Here is a 14,845-nt window from a genome sequence, read left to right as displayed (position 1 = left end):
ATTGTATTTTAAATTTAGAGTGGGCTCCCTTCCAGTTGGAGCACTGGTGTCAAAGTGGAAATCAGGTGCTCACACGTCCCCTTTTTGTGCATGTTGTCCCACCAGGATAGAATCCATTACGCATATCCTGTTCGAATGCTCAGACTATGCTAAATCCAGGAGTTTTTGGCTTAAACCCCTTTGTCGCAATATGGGCACGCGTAGTTATCTAGTAGCCCTGCGCATCCTAATGACGGACACTTCCCCCCCCATTGTTTGCGGTGTAGCCAAATTTTCAAAACAGTTTTGGTTGATCCGATGCAAGAGATTGTCAATAGTGGTTTAATTCATTTTTAGCTAATTTATTCTGACATTACATGTCCTTTTATCTTTTTTAAGGTACATTTAAATACTGCTTTTTAAATAATGTTTTCTCTAGTTTTGTATTGGCTGTATTTTGTGTACGCTTACAAGATATCTTGCATATCGAATAAAAGCTTCTTGACTGACTGATTAAAACACCAACTACAATGCATACAAAATGAGACAATAAGTGTACTTGGAATGTTTTCTTGTATTTCATCTCCATCCGGTCAATACTATACTATACTATACTATACTATACTATACTATACTATACTATACTATGCTATGCTATGCTGTACTGTACTATACTATACTATACTATACTATACTCTTATACTATTTGCATTTATAGAGTGCATGGCGACCCGTAGGCTTCCCAGAGCTGGATTTTGCGACAATGGACATTCAACATGCTCCGTCTGAGGCAAATTCTCGGAGAGACATGTTTTAAGATGTTTATGGACAGTTAGTTCACTGTCCACCGTGCGGAGAGACTGTTGAGGAAGTTCCAGAGTTTGGCCACTTAGAAACCAAAGGAATGTCCTCCACTTTTTGCCCTTCTGATGGAAGGCACACAGGCCCTACATGCGTTAGAAGATCTGAAGGCTCTCTGATGGGTATGGAGGGCAATGAGCTACCAGGAGATTGGGGCCCTGGGTTCGGAGGGCTCTGTGTGTGATGCACAGAGCCTTGAATTTGATCCTTTGGGTCATAGGAAGCCAGTGGATTTGGCCATGATTTGTCAGACTGAGCTGTGTCTGAGGATGTTAAGGAGGATAGGTGCAGTTTGTTGGCACTGCTTTGGGTGCACCCAAGTAGAGGGAATTTCTGTAGTCCAGGTGGGAGAGGATCCAGGCCTTGACCACCAGCCTCCTGGATAGTGAAGGAAGCAGGGTCAGGATTTGGCGTACCATTCTAAGGATTCCATAGCAGCAGGCTGAGTTTTGTTGCCCTGGTTCCCATGGTTAGAGATTTGTCCAGCCATACCCCCAAACTTTTACTAACCATTTTGTGGGCAGGGAGCAGACTAAGCCCTCATGCCAGGACTGATAGGCTCATGAGGTCGGTCTTGTTTCTATTGAGCTTGAGGCATGAATTGTCCATCCAGATAGCTACCATCTTGAGGCATTGTCCCAGAGTGGGGGCTGCGGGATCCCAGTCTGAAGAAAGCGAGAAGACCAGTGGAGTGTCATCGGCATAGGATACTATGGAGATCCCGAATGGGGTTACAATGTCAGTGAGGGGTTGCATATCAAGGTTAAAGAGCCTGGGTCTTAAAGAAGAGCCCTGCAGGACTCCACAGTTCAGGGGTAAATCATTTGATGCGCAGGACCTGTCAAATTCCTGGATGTACCTGCTCTTCAGGAAGGAGCTGAGCCAATCCAAGGCCTGTCCTGACACACCAGTCATGTGAATCCTTTTGAGTAGGATTTTGCAACTTTCAGCGTTGAACACAGTGCTTAGTTCTAGGAGTATAATAGCAACCACGGCTCCATACTTCTTTTAGAATGGTCCACTACTGCTAAAAGAGTGGTTTTGATACTATGTTTGGGCCGCAACCTAGTCTGAGTGAAGTGAAGGACATTGTTGGTTTCTATGAATTCCAGTCATTGTCAATCTTCGTTTTAGTTAGTTCACCCTTCGTTGTGTTATTTGATTTATAATGTACTATTTAGTTGGTAATTCCGCAGTATTATTGATATTACAGTCTAATCTTTTTTTAGTTAATTCACTTCTGACTAGATTTTATGTTTTGTACTAGATTTTAGATTTTATAGTGAACCTCTTTCTCTTCTGGAAACAAAACCTCAGGCTAGCCATGCTACCTCGAATTCAGCAGCCTGACAAATGTAAAGTAGAGCTTACCCTGTCTTCTTGGGGTCTAAACTGATTTAGGCCGTAGCTCTGATTTAATGAGACTTCCACTTTCTCTCTTTTTTCTAGCCATACAGTAGGAAGTACAATGCCGGCAGCACCAATCGGCACTGTGCTTTTAAAATAGAAAAAAAGAACAAGCCATACACCTCACTAATCATACTCGGGGGTGGTTGGAAAATTCTCTGTTTGTTTGCCAGGAGACAACATGCCACTCCTCCTTACCAGGCAGTCTCCAAATACTTAGGAATACATAAATCATTTCCACATACTTCAAAAAATGGGTGGGCCAATGAAAAAAATGCAACATTTTATTTGACAAAATGCACAATGGCAGTACTTTAAAACATTAAAAGTTAATAGCACCTTTTTCTGTACTAATGATATTCACTCATGATATTACATGTGATCTCATGAAAAATGCTACTTGTATATTACTTTGCTGACATGGTCTCTTAGATTTCCTTTCGTAATTGGTTGCTATTGGGCTAAAACTTAGTAAAACAAATGTCACTTTACAGTTCTGCCTGCGGCAATGATATATGTCTAGTTTAGGGTTTATATACTTTTTTGTCTTTCATATATTTCTTGGATTTAAATTTACATCCAGGACGTCTTGCAGTAGGTGAATAATGTTTAAATTGTTTATTAATAGAGGTTTTTATGTTGGGTACTTTTCATCATTCCTTATGGTTTCTATAATCTGGGCGCAGCCCAACAGTAATCTTAATGGCAATAAAAGTAAGGTGCTTGAAACTGGATCCAACTACAACCACTCCACAACTGTGCATCTGTCCCTTAGTAAACTAGAATTTGACTCAACACTACATTCTAAATCGCCACTATTTAAGAAGGCCGATACTGATCAAAGTTTTTGCTTTGCCCAAACCGTATTAATTCCTGGCATCAAATACCCTACTTTCAATGAATTGGCTGTTCCTTATTTGGACAGGCTGGATTTTTGTAACATCCTATGTGCCCCAATTTTGCTACTTGTCCACCCTACCGTGTCTGTTATCACACTTTCTGCTACACTCAACGTTCACATCAGTACACGTAGGTGCACTGTGCTTCCACCAAGATGTTTTCACCCTACACACCTCATCCAACATGGGACAGTAGGTCTAACTACAAACAACACCCTTCCAACCATGCACTCTAAATAACACCAAGGGGGGGCGTGGCTTGAACGGCGATGTGAGCAGACGTGCTCTTGCGGAGCTCCCGCCGCCGTTGGCCCATTCATAAGCTATCAAGGCGGATTTTGGGGTACCCAGGCCCTCCCCGCGACACCCCTGAGTGCTAGCAGGCTGTGGTCGGGTTTCCACGGGCAGTGGCTCCACGGTAGTGCCCTGAGAGACCCGTGGTACGAGCGGACGGCTTGGCGCGGACGGAACCCGCCTCTCCGCCATCTTGGGACACTGCGGAGGCGACTTGCTGCCGGCTCCGGATGGACGCAGTGAGCGCCAGCGGACGTCTGCCGGCCCCTTTTTCGCCCCTACGGAGAGGTGAGGCTGGCCGGACTACATGCACACGGACTCACCAGAGGGGGGCACAACCTGGCTGCGTCTCCCTGACGACTTGAGCGCCTGGGGCGTTCGGCGCCCGCCTTTTTGAGGCACCGAGGCGGAGGTCCAGGGCTTGCTGTCCGGGCCGGAATCTGACTTCTGGGCGATCCCGTTCCCCGCCGCACTCCATGGTGAAGGGGCAGAGCTGCGACCGGGGACCGGACGGTGCTCCGGTGTAGGCGGTGCCCCCGGGGCACATTTCGGAGCAGACGGCGCCCGCCATCTTCCCGGCCCGCGCATTGGCACATTGGATGTGCAGAGATACGGCGGATTTACACGGCGGAGAAATACGGCGGTGGGCTGCTGATCTTGGTGACGTCCTGGAGCGGTCTTTCCCTCTGCAACCCCCTGCTGGCGCTCGAGCGGACCGGACCTCGGCGAGCTCCCCTTGTCATCACCGGCGAGGAACAAGGAGAGGCGGTGCACGGGGCCCTGGCGGTGTGGGGTGCCCGATACTCTGCTTAAGTGGCGTACTGTTGGCGAGGGCTACCCCCACAGCGTTGGCCCCGGACTAAGGGTCTGGAGCGGAAGGATCACCCTGTATCGGCCACAAGGTACTGTTGCCCGGTGGGCCCCGGTCTGCCTGATTTGCTGTGGGGGGAGTGCTGGGGCCCGCTGTTGCAGGGGTCGAGTGATCCGAACTTTGGGCCCCTGAGTACCCGGGGTGTGGGCTGACCCTCGGGGCTCCACGCCTGTGTTCCTCCCCTTCCCTCCTGGCCTTGCTCTCACGTGCTATTTCGAGTGGGGGCCCCAAGCTACAGCGGCGATCGGCGGCCTGCAGCAACCTCTCCTGGCCAAGGCGGACGATGACGCGCACGAATAGGGGCGCCAGGGCCGACCCAGCGAGGGCCCCTAAGGATAAGGCCCCGCCCCGGTCCGACTCGGCAACCAGTGCCGTAGAGCGGAGGGCGGGTCAGGCAGAGCCAGGTCACTTCCGCCTGCAGCGAGCGGTTCGCGCTCTAGTTGCTGCATGCTAAGGAGTATATAGGCAGCGAGGAGCAGGCGGCGCATCGCGGTAGGGAGGACAGTGGCAGTGTCTCCCCGACCCGCTGACGCCTCAGGTGATGAACAACCACTGTGCTTGCCTGTGAATTGTTGTGAAAGTAAAACGCTGATGCAATAGTACTTATTTTTGGATTTTAAAAGTATAACGCTGATTTAATAAGTATAACGCTGATTTAATAGCACCTATTGGATTTTAAAACTGAAACGCTGATGTTATAGCGCCTATCAGATTTTATAATTGACACACTGAATTAATAGCGCCGATTTTGCTGTGAAGGCGATAATTACATTACTCACCATCTAAAGCAACCTGTGCTCAATCACTCGTCCTGCCCGCCCCGGTCCGACTCGGCAACCAGTGCCGTAGAGCGGAGGGCGGGTCAGGCAGAGCCAGGTCACTTCCGCCTGCAGCGAGCGGTTCGCGCTCTAGTTGCTGCATGCTAAGGAGTATATAGGCAGCGAGGAGCAGGCGGCGCATCGCGGTAGGGAGGACAGTGGCAGTGTCTCCCCGACCCGCTGACGCCTCAGGTGATGAACAACCACTGTGCTTGCCTGTGAATTGTTGTGAAAGTAAAACGCTGATGCAATAGTACTTATTTTTGGATTTTAAAAGTATAACGCTGATTTAATAAGTATAACGCTGATTTAATAGCACCTATTGGATTTTAAAACTGAAACGCTGATGTTATAGCGCCTATCAGATTTTATAATTGACACACTGAATTAATAGCGCCGATTTTGCTGTGAAGGCGATAATTACATTACTCACCATCTAAAGCAACCTGTGCTCAATCACTCGTCCTGCCCGCCCCGGTCCGACTCGGCAACCAGTGCCGTAGAGCGGAGGGCGGGTCAGGCAGAGCCAGGTCACTTCCGCCTGCAGCGAGCGGTTCGCGCTCTAGTTGCTGCATGCTAAGGAGTATATAGGCAGCGAGGAGCAGGCGGCGCATCGCGGTAGGGAGGACAGTGGCAGTGTCTCCCCGACCCGCTGACGCCTCAGGTGATGAACAACCACTGTGCTTGCCTGTGAATTGTTGTGAAAGTAAAACGCTGATGCAATAGTACTTATTTTTGGATTTTAAAAGTATAACGCTGATTTAATAAGTATAACGCTGATTTAATAGCACCTATTGGATTTTAAAACTGAAACGCTGATGCTATAGCGCCTATCAGATTTTATAATTGACACACTGAATTAATAGCGCCGATTTTGCTGTGAAGGCGATAATTACATTACTCACCATCTAAAGCAACCTGTGCTCAATCACTCGTCCTGCCCGCCCCGGTCCGACTCGGCAACCAGTGCCGTAGAGCGGAGGGCGGGTCAGGCAGAGCCAGGTCACTTCCGCCTGCAGCGAGCGGTTCGCGCTCTAGTTGCTGCATGCTAAGGAGTATATAGCCCCCTCGTCACAGTGAACGCGCAGCGGTCGCGCGCAGCGAAGCGCCTGAGACGCGCCAGAGAGAAGCCCGTCTGCGCCCGTCCGCGACAGGACGGGACTAGGGGCCTCCTACTCTACCCTGTTAACCAGTATCGCCATGGCCTCTACTAAGAATGCATGTATCAGGTACACCCCACAGTCCCAATTATCCCTCCAACCTAAGGGACAATTGAGGTGTGCCTGCGATAACTGGCCATTTCCCGAGGGCCCGTTTTCTTGCTCAATATGCAGATTCCAAGCCACCCCTAACTCCATCATAACTGGCTCCGCTAGGGCTAGCGACACCATCACTAAAGCTAAAGGCTGGAAAAGCTTCCTTTTAAATGTCCGATCCCTTCCCCGACATCATGTCGAGATTTGGGACACTATCCAAAGCCACAAGCCCGAAATATGTTTCCTCACGGAAACCTGGCTGAAGCCCCACACGGTCCCATCCATAACTTTGGGGATTCCTCAAGGTTACAAAATCTTAAGACAGGACCGTCCAATAAAAACTGGTGGAGGGACCGCCATCATTTTTAAAGAAAATCTCCATATCTCGGTCCGGGAACAAATTATTCTGCCCACTATGGAAATAATGATTTTCAAAATCAATATCAGAGCTAAGGAACACTGGAAAGGTGCCTTGGTATACCGACCTCCGGGCTCTAATGCTGGTTTCTCACTTGCTTTGACCGAAATACTAGCCCCACACCTAAGAGCAAAGGAAAATTTTATCTTACTCGGTGATTTTAATTTTCATGTAGACGTAGCAGAAGACCCCGACACTAAACTCCTCCTAGCTGACCTTGCTCTCCTAGGTCTTCATTTAAGAAACTGTGGCCCCACCCATAGAAAGGGCCATACATTGGATTTAATATTCACCAATCACCCTTTAATACACTGCCACCCACCCAAAGCCATCAGTTGGTCAGACCATAGCTTGCTGGAATTCTCCTTCCTACTACTTGATAAACCCTCGGACCCCTCCACTAATCTGAGAATCACTAAAAGGCCATGGCATAAAATCACTCTGGACTCCTTTAAACAATTCTGGAAAGAGCCAACAATCTCTGACTCTGACAATATTGAAGTGGCTCTATCCAAACTAAATAACACCCTTCTGGATATCACAAATTCGCTAGCCCCACAAAAGACTGTCAAAAAACCTTTGACCACCAAAAAAGAACCATGGTATTCCGAATTGTTAAAAATGGAGAAGCAAAAATGTAGGAAGCTGGAAAAACAATGGAGGAAAAATCACTCGCTTGCCAGCAAGGAACTTTATCAGCAGGCTATATCCTCCTACTATAAAAACATTAAAAAGGCAAGGAAAAACTGCCTGCTGTCTCAGCTTGATGGAGCTGCCAATTCAACAAAGGAATTGTACAAAATTCTCAGGACCTTTGCCAACCCGCTGGCCTGTGAAATCTCTGACACTTTCTCACAAGAGTTGTGCAATAATATCTCCACATTCTTTGAGGACAAAATCAACACCATCTATAACAAAATTCTAGTCAAACACCCATACAATCTGGAAGCCCCAAGCACCTTGTGCAAAGAAACCCTCACTGAGACCCTTGAAGCCTTTCCAGAAGTCACAGAAAGTGATATACTTACTCTTCTGAGTAATGTGAAATCTGGCTCCCCTCGCGATCTTCTTCCTGCCAGGTTAACTAATAACCTGGGCAGTTTACTATGCCCTATCATCATGAAGATCCTCAATCTTTCTTTCAAAGAGGGTAAACTCCTGCAACAGTGGAAAGAGGCAGTTGTGAATCCGATACGTAAAAACACCACTTCCCCCTGGACGGAACTCTCCAACCTCCGCCCTATTTCTCTTTTGCCCCTCCTGACTAAGTTGGCTGAGAAATTTGCTAACACTCAGATCTCCAGTTTCATAGAAGCGACAGGGGGCCTGGACCAATCTCAATCTGGGTTCAGGCCCAACTACAGCACCGAATCTGCTCTCCTCTCCGTGACCGACAACATCAAGATGTCACAGGATAGAGGAGGCTCGATGATTTTGGTGCTGTTAGACCTGTCAGCTGCTTTTGATACTGTATCGCATAAAATCCTGCTGAACCGACTACAAGGAGTGGGCATTAGAGGCCAGGCGCTTGCATGGCTGGAGAGTTTCCTATCTGGGCGTGCACAATCTGTCAGCTTGGGCCCCTATCATTCCATCACTAGGGAGATCACTAAAGGGGTGCCACAGGGCTCATTCCTAAGCCCCACACTATTCAATGTGTATGTGGCCCCCCTTGCTGAGATTGTGAGGAAGTACGGATTCACACCAGTGTCGTATGCTGACGACACCCAACTCCTCTACCCTTTCCATGCCCTTAACGCTACTGTTAGGGAAAATTTTGCGGAAGGTATGAGGGCCATCTCTAACTGGATGGCTTCCAACTACCTCCAGTGTAATGTCAGGAAGACAGAAGTGATGTTTTTTGGTAAAGCTAACATGCTCTGGTCTCCCGACTGGTGGCCCCAAGACCTGGGACCAGTACCTTCCCCAAAATCCACTATAAAAAACCTAGGAGTGAAACTGGATCAAAATCTAACCCTAAAAGATCACGCGAACGTGATTGCTGGAGCCTGCTTCCATACCATTGGCTTACTTAGACGTATCTTCCCTCTTTTACCTGATATCTACAGGAAGACATTGGTACAGACCCTTGTAATAAGTCGCCTTGACTACTGCAATGGGCTCCTGATACAAGCCAATGAAGATGCCATCAATCGTCTACAGGTGGTCCAGAACACGGCGGCCAGATTGATTCTGAATGCGCCCACTAGAACACCTTCTGGACACCTGTTGAGAGAACTTCACTGGCTCCCTGTACGCCAACGGGTCAAATTCAAGATCTGCTGCACCGTCCACAAATGTCTATTTGGAAACGGCCCCAGCTACTTAGCCCAACTATTTCAGCCTTACAGACCGGAACGTGATCTACGGTCAAGCAATCAACTCCTGCTCAATTCTCCTTTTATTAAAAAGACCAGACAAGGTGGCCGTGCCCTCTCCTCAGTAGGGCCAACTCTGTGGAATAACTTGCCCCTCAGCCTCAGACAGATCTCCAACCACCTTACATTTAGGAAAATGCTAAAAACCAATCTGTTTACTGAAATATAAGCCTTAGCATCCCCTCATTTGCATCCTCAGATCATTTGTAAAGTGGTCACTCGTCACCTGTGCTTGCGGCCAAAGCGCGGAGATAACCCATTTGGTTCGATTCTGGCGCTATAGAAGCATTTAAATAAATAAAATAAATAAATAACCCTGTGACAGCCATGTGGGGCAAGGTGGGGGCACCGGCGGCCGGAGAGGGCCCATCCAGAGGGGCGACGGACTCCACGCCAGTCACGCAGGCGTTCATGGCCGCCTTTATGTCTGACCTCAAGGCAGAGATCGGCTCCCTGAGAACTGAGGTACATTCATGCGTTACCGAGCTCAAGCGAGAGGTCACGGAGCTGGGAGACCGCGTGGATAGCTTGGAGAGGACCATGGACACGCGCACGGAGTACCAGGAACATCTGTGGCAGCGCTTGACGGCCCTTGAGGAACAAAACATTGAGCTCCAGATCAAGCAGGAAGACTTGGAGAACCGGGCCGGCCCAACAACCTCCGTATTCGCGGCGTGCCGCTCGGCGAAGAAGGGAAGGGCGTGATGGACTACGTGGTGCAGCTCCTCCACGAAGTGTGGGGTGATGAGGACGTCTCGCCCCCCACTCTTGACCGGGCACATCGGGTGGCGGCCCCTGCGGGGAGGTCGGGCCTTCTACCGGACATTCTCACAAGGGTGCATTTCTTTGTAGAGAAGGAGGAGATCTGGAAGTGCGCGAGGGACAAGCCTGACCTACAATACAAGGGCCATAAGATCCAAATTTTCCAGGACTTGGCGCCCAATACCCTGAAGCGGAGACGTGCTTTCCGCCCGGTGACTGAGAAGTTGCGGAGCATGAACATCCCATACCAGTGGGGCCATCCCTTCGCGCTTATCTTCCAGTGGGAGGGTAGGCGCAAAGCTTTGCGATCATACAACGAGGCGGCGCGGCTCCTCAATATCACGTGCTCCCCCCCGGAGAGTCCTTCTAGACATCCATCCCGTAAGAGAACGCCGACTGGACCGGACTGGACCACGGTGCCGCGGAGGCGGCACGCACCACCTGTTGACGCACCCACACACAGCCAAGCGCGGCAGGACGTTATAGCCCACATTAGAGCCCTGGAGGAAGCAGAGACCGACCCTGAGGAGCGCTCTCCTAGGGAGCGTCCTCCTACACCGTGAAGATGGCATCACACTTGCTGCACTCCTCTTGAGGTACTGTTCCCACAAACTCCTTGAGCAAACAAGGGGTTGAATGACGAGGGGGGGGGTCGGATGGGCTCCTGATCCCTCTGTGCTGGGCCTGGGTGGGTGGGCGCTCCATACCTCCTAGTGCTTTCTGCCAGCCATGTCCCTCTGGAACTGCCCCCTGGGGAGTGATATCCCGAAGGACATTCGAACCCGAGGGTGTAGGATGCCCTATTCTGGGGACAGCGAACTCTGGCCCTGTTGGCCGCACTTTTACAGTTCATGCCTCCAGCCTCACCGGCTGATGAATGTTTGGTTTTTGTACTTGTCTATTTCTCTCTTCCTCTTTTTCTCTTTTCTTCCTTCTCTTACCTTCTGTGCGGGATCTGGGAGGGTGGGTGGAGTGGCGGATGGGGTCGGGAAGGGAGGGACCCTTGTCTGGGGTGTATGGATGGTGTGTGATTTGATGAGGATGGCTCTGATTGCGTATCCTAGAGTTCCCTGCCCTGGCAAGTAATGTGAATAGACCCCTAAAGATCTTGTCTCTCAACGTTAAGGGCCTTAACTCGCCCAATAAGCGCAAGCAGATATGGCATTACTTGATGCGGCATGACCCAGATATCGTTTTCATGCAAGAGACCCACCTTCTTCAGGCTGATACTGGGCGCATGGCACATCCTAGATACCCTCTCCAATACTGGGCGGCGGCGGACACGAAAACGGCAGGGGTGGCGATTTTGTGCAAAGCTGGCATCAGGCGAGGGAACGATAGGCTCTTCCGAAGTGGTGATGGCCGTTTCCTCAAGGTGACTGTTGAGGTGGGACTTCGCCGTCTAACACTGTGCAATGTGTATGCCCCTAATCTGGCGCAGGATCGTTTCCTCCGAGACCTCTTGCGCGAACAGGTACTTCAGGGTGGGCCCTCTATTGTCCTCGGGGGGAGATTTTAATTTGGTGTGGTGTCCGAGGATTGACCTGAGTGAGGGCTCCTTTCACGGGGCGGGGGCGATGTCTCTGGCGTTTCGCAAACAGATCGGCGACCTAGGCTTATTTGACGCATGGCGATACTTCTCCCCGGATAAGAGAGAGTACTCTTTTTACTCGAGTGCCCACCGCTCTTACTCTCGCATTGATCATGTCTTCCTGTCCCATGACCTACTTCAAGATGTGGTGGATGCTGGGATGTCGGACATATCCATCTCGGACCATGCACATGTGGAGCTGCTTCTCCGGGACCCGCGGGACGGTCCCCCCCGAGAACGGAAATGGCATTTACCACCGCACCTCCTTAGAGATGCAGCGTCTGTTGAGGACATTCGCACCGCCATTACCTCCTATTTTGAGTTCAATGACCTGCCAGAGATGCCTTTTCCGGTGGTCTGGGACGCCTTTAAGGCCACGATACGGGGTCACATTACGTCCCTTGCGATCGCGAGGGCACGAGAGAGGAGGGTGGTAGAAGACGGCTTGGTGAGGGACCTGAGGGTGGCGGAGACGCAGGATCAGGAGGGATCCACCTTGAGGACACGGCGACGCCTGGCAAATCTTCGGGGCCAGCTGCGACTGCTGCATGCGAACAGAGCTGAGGGCTCTCTTTTGGCTCTGAAGCAATTGCACTTTGATGGAGGGGACAAGGTGGGGAAACTCTTGGCGAGACAGCTGAGGGTCAAAGCGGCCAGATCACATATAGCGAACGTGGTGCTCCCTGATGGGTCTCGAGCGACGGCGGCAAGGGACAAGATGGGAGCGTTCCGGGACTATTACGCCTCACTCTACACGGCGGACCCACCGGCCCCCGCCCTGTCGGAAGCAGTTTTGGAGCAATATAGCGGGACGCAGCTGCACCCCCTTACGGCTGCACATTTGGAGGAGTCGATAACGCTGGATGAGGTAACCTTGGCTATTAAAGAACTAAATCTGGGGAAGACACCAGGCCCCGATGGCTTGCCGCTCTCCTTCTATCACCTATTCCAATCTCAGCTGAGTCCATACCTCCTTCGGCTCTTCGCCTCTTTCGATGATGGTCGGGGCCCTTCCCCGGACATGGGGATGGCGGAAATAGCCTTGATTCCGAAGCCTGGGAAGGACCCCGCGCTCTGCTCGTCGTATCGCCCGATTGCGCTGCTCAATACCGACTTTAAAATATACACCAAGGTGCTGGCTAAGCGATTAGACCCCCACATGCCTGACCTCGTTGACCCGGACCAAGTGGGCTTCATTCGTGGCCGCCAAGGGGCCGATAATGTGCGGAAAGTTGCACATTTGGTGGGGAAGGCACACCATTGGCGTATCCCGGCGTGCCTCCTCTCGTTGGACGCTGAGAAAGCGTTCGACCACGTGGACTGGTCATTTCTCCAAGCGGTCCTTTGTAAGGTGGGGCTCGGTCCGAAGATGGTTGCCAGGATCATGGCGCCATATGCTGCGCCACAGGCTAGGATCCGCGTGAATGGGAGGTTGACAGATACGATCGCCATCGGGAGAGGGACTAGGCAGGGCTGCCCTCTCTCGCCCCTATTGTTCGCCTTGGCGATCGAGCCTCTGGCGGATTTGATCAGGCGAGACCCGGGCATCCACGGCATAACGATGGGTGGACAAGCCCATAAAGTGGCGCTTTACGCAGACGACCTCATCCTTACCCTTACGGAGCCCCGACAGTTCTTACCGGCGCTCCATGCAGCGCTCTGCTCCTTCGAGGGCGCCTCCGGCCTGAAAATCAACCACGATAAATCGTGGGTACTTAACCTTACGATCCCTCCGGCCGATGTCCCCTCACTGGAACAGTTATGCCCCTATCGCTGGACTGATCGCCATATTAGATACCTCGGCCTATCCCTGACCCCCTCCCTGGAGGATTGGTCTGCACTCAACTGGGCGGACTTCCGCAAATCCATCCTTGAGGACCTGAGACGCTGGAAACCACTTATCCCCTTGTGGCTGGGAAGGCTAAACGCAATCAAAATGTCTATCCTGCCTAAACTCCTTTACCTGTTTCAGTGCCTTCCTACACCTATCCCCTTGCCAAACATCCGAGCCCTGCAAAAAGACTGCACTAACTTCATATGGGGGGGTAAGAGGCCCCGCTTCTCTCAGGCACTTCTTATGGCCCCGCGTGATCGCGGAGGGCTTGCATGCCCTAACCTGGTGGATTATTACTGGGCTGCTCACCTGCGCTTTGTGGTTGAATGGGGCACCAGGCGGAGCGAGAAGGGGTGGCTCCATATGGACAGGGCGGTCACGGGCCGCACCATCTGGAACCTGCCTTGGATTCATAAAGCGGGGCGGTCCCCTAGTGCATATTTGGCGGTGCCCACAAAGACAGTCCTGAATGTGTGGGACAAGATAGCGGTACGGGGAGGTCTCACGACCTTCCCCTCCCCGCACACCCCTATTGCAGACAACCCGTGGTTTCCACCGGCTAGCCGCACTAGTGCCTTTTGCAAATGGACGCAAGGCGACTGCAGAGTCCTTACAGATCTCTTTGATGGGGGCACCCTTAAGACTTTTGCCCACTGTAAAGAGGAATTCCGTCTTCCGCTTGAAGCTGAGTTGCAATTTCTCCAATTGCGCCATTGGGCCTTGTCGGACGCGGTATACCCAGGGGCCACCCGGGCCTTTACCCCGTTTGAGCGTCTGGCCCGCTCCTGCACTGACACGAAGGGCCTAATCTCTCAGATATATCGAATTTTGCAACACCCCCAAGCTCCCCCCTTGCAGCCGTACCAGCAAAAATGGCACGCGACGCTGGGTGCGGATATCACGCCGACGCAATGGGCTCACCTCTGGGGAGACATCCCCAAAGTATACCGCAGCATACCGCAGCAAGAAAACGCGTACAAAGTAATGACACAATGGTATTACACACCACAGCGCTTACACAGAATGTTCTCCTCTTCCTCTCCCGGTTGCTGGAGGTGCCATCATGTGCCTGGGGACTTTCTACACATCTGGTGGACCTGCCCCCAGATCGCTATCTTTTGGAAGGAGGTTCTGAGCCACATAAGGGGGGTTCTGGGGTTCCCTTTGCCTGATGCCGCTAGTACAGTATTGCTGGGAATCAAACCTGCCAATTTGCTTGCTCTGACCCGTAGTGAATGGAATATATCATTGCAAATGCTGGGTGCTGCCAGACAACTTATTGCCCTGTACTGGAAGAAGGCGGAGGCTCCCCCTCTTGCTGCATGGTTTGGGAAACTGGCAGGTCATCACTATGGAAATGCTTTCAGCGAGACTACAGTCTCGCACTACACGCTTTGAGAAAGTTTGGCAGCCCCTGGTGACTTATCTGTGCAAAAGTGAACATGCGAGAAACATGCCTCCTAAGCTGCGGGCACTG

The 14,845-nt window shown here is 51.2% G+C and overlaps 1 protein-coding gene across 1 annotated transcript in view; it reads right to left on the bottom strand.

The window, feature by feature from the left end:
• The window catches only part of GNG2 (G protein subunit gamma 2), a 280,638-nt gene that overhangs the window by 25,888 nt on the left and 239,905 nt on the right, over window positions 1-14,845 (bottom strand). The gene's annotated exons all lie outside the window — the stretch shown is intronic.

Source organism: Lissotriton helveticus, chromosome 9, assembly GCF_964261635.1.
Source record: "Lissotriton helveticus chromosome 9, aLisHel1.1, whole genome shotgun sequence".
Lineage (NCBI taxonomy): Eukaryota > Metazoa > Chordata > Amphibia > Caudata > Salamandridae > Lissotriton > Lissotriton helveticus.
Note: the sequence above shows the minus strand (reverse complement) of the source record. Positions and strands in the feature narration are given on the sequence as shown.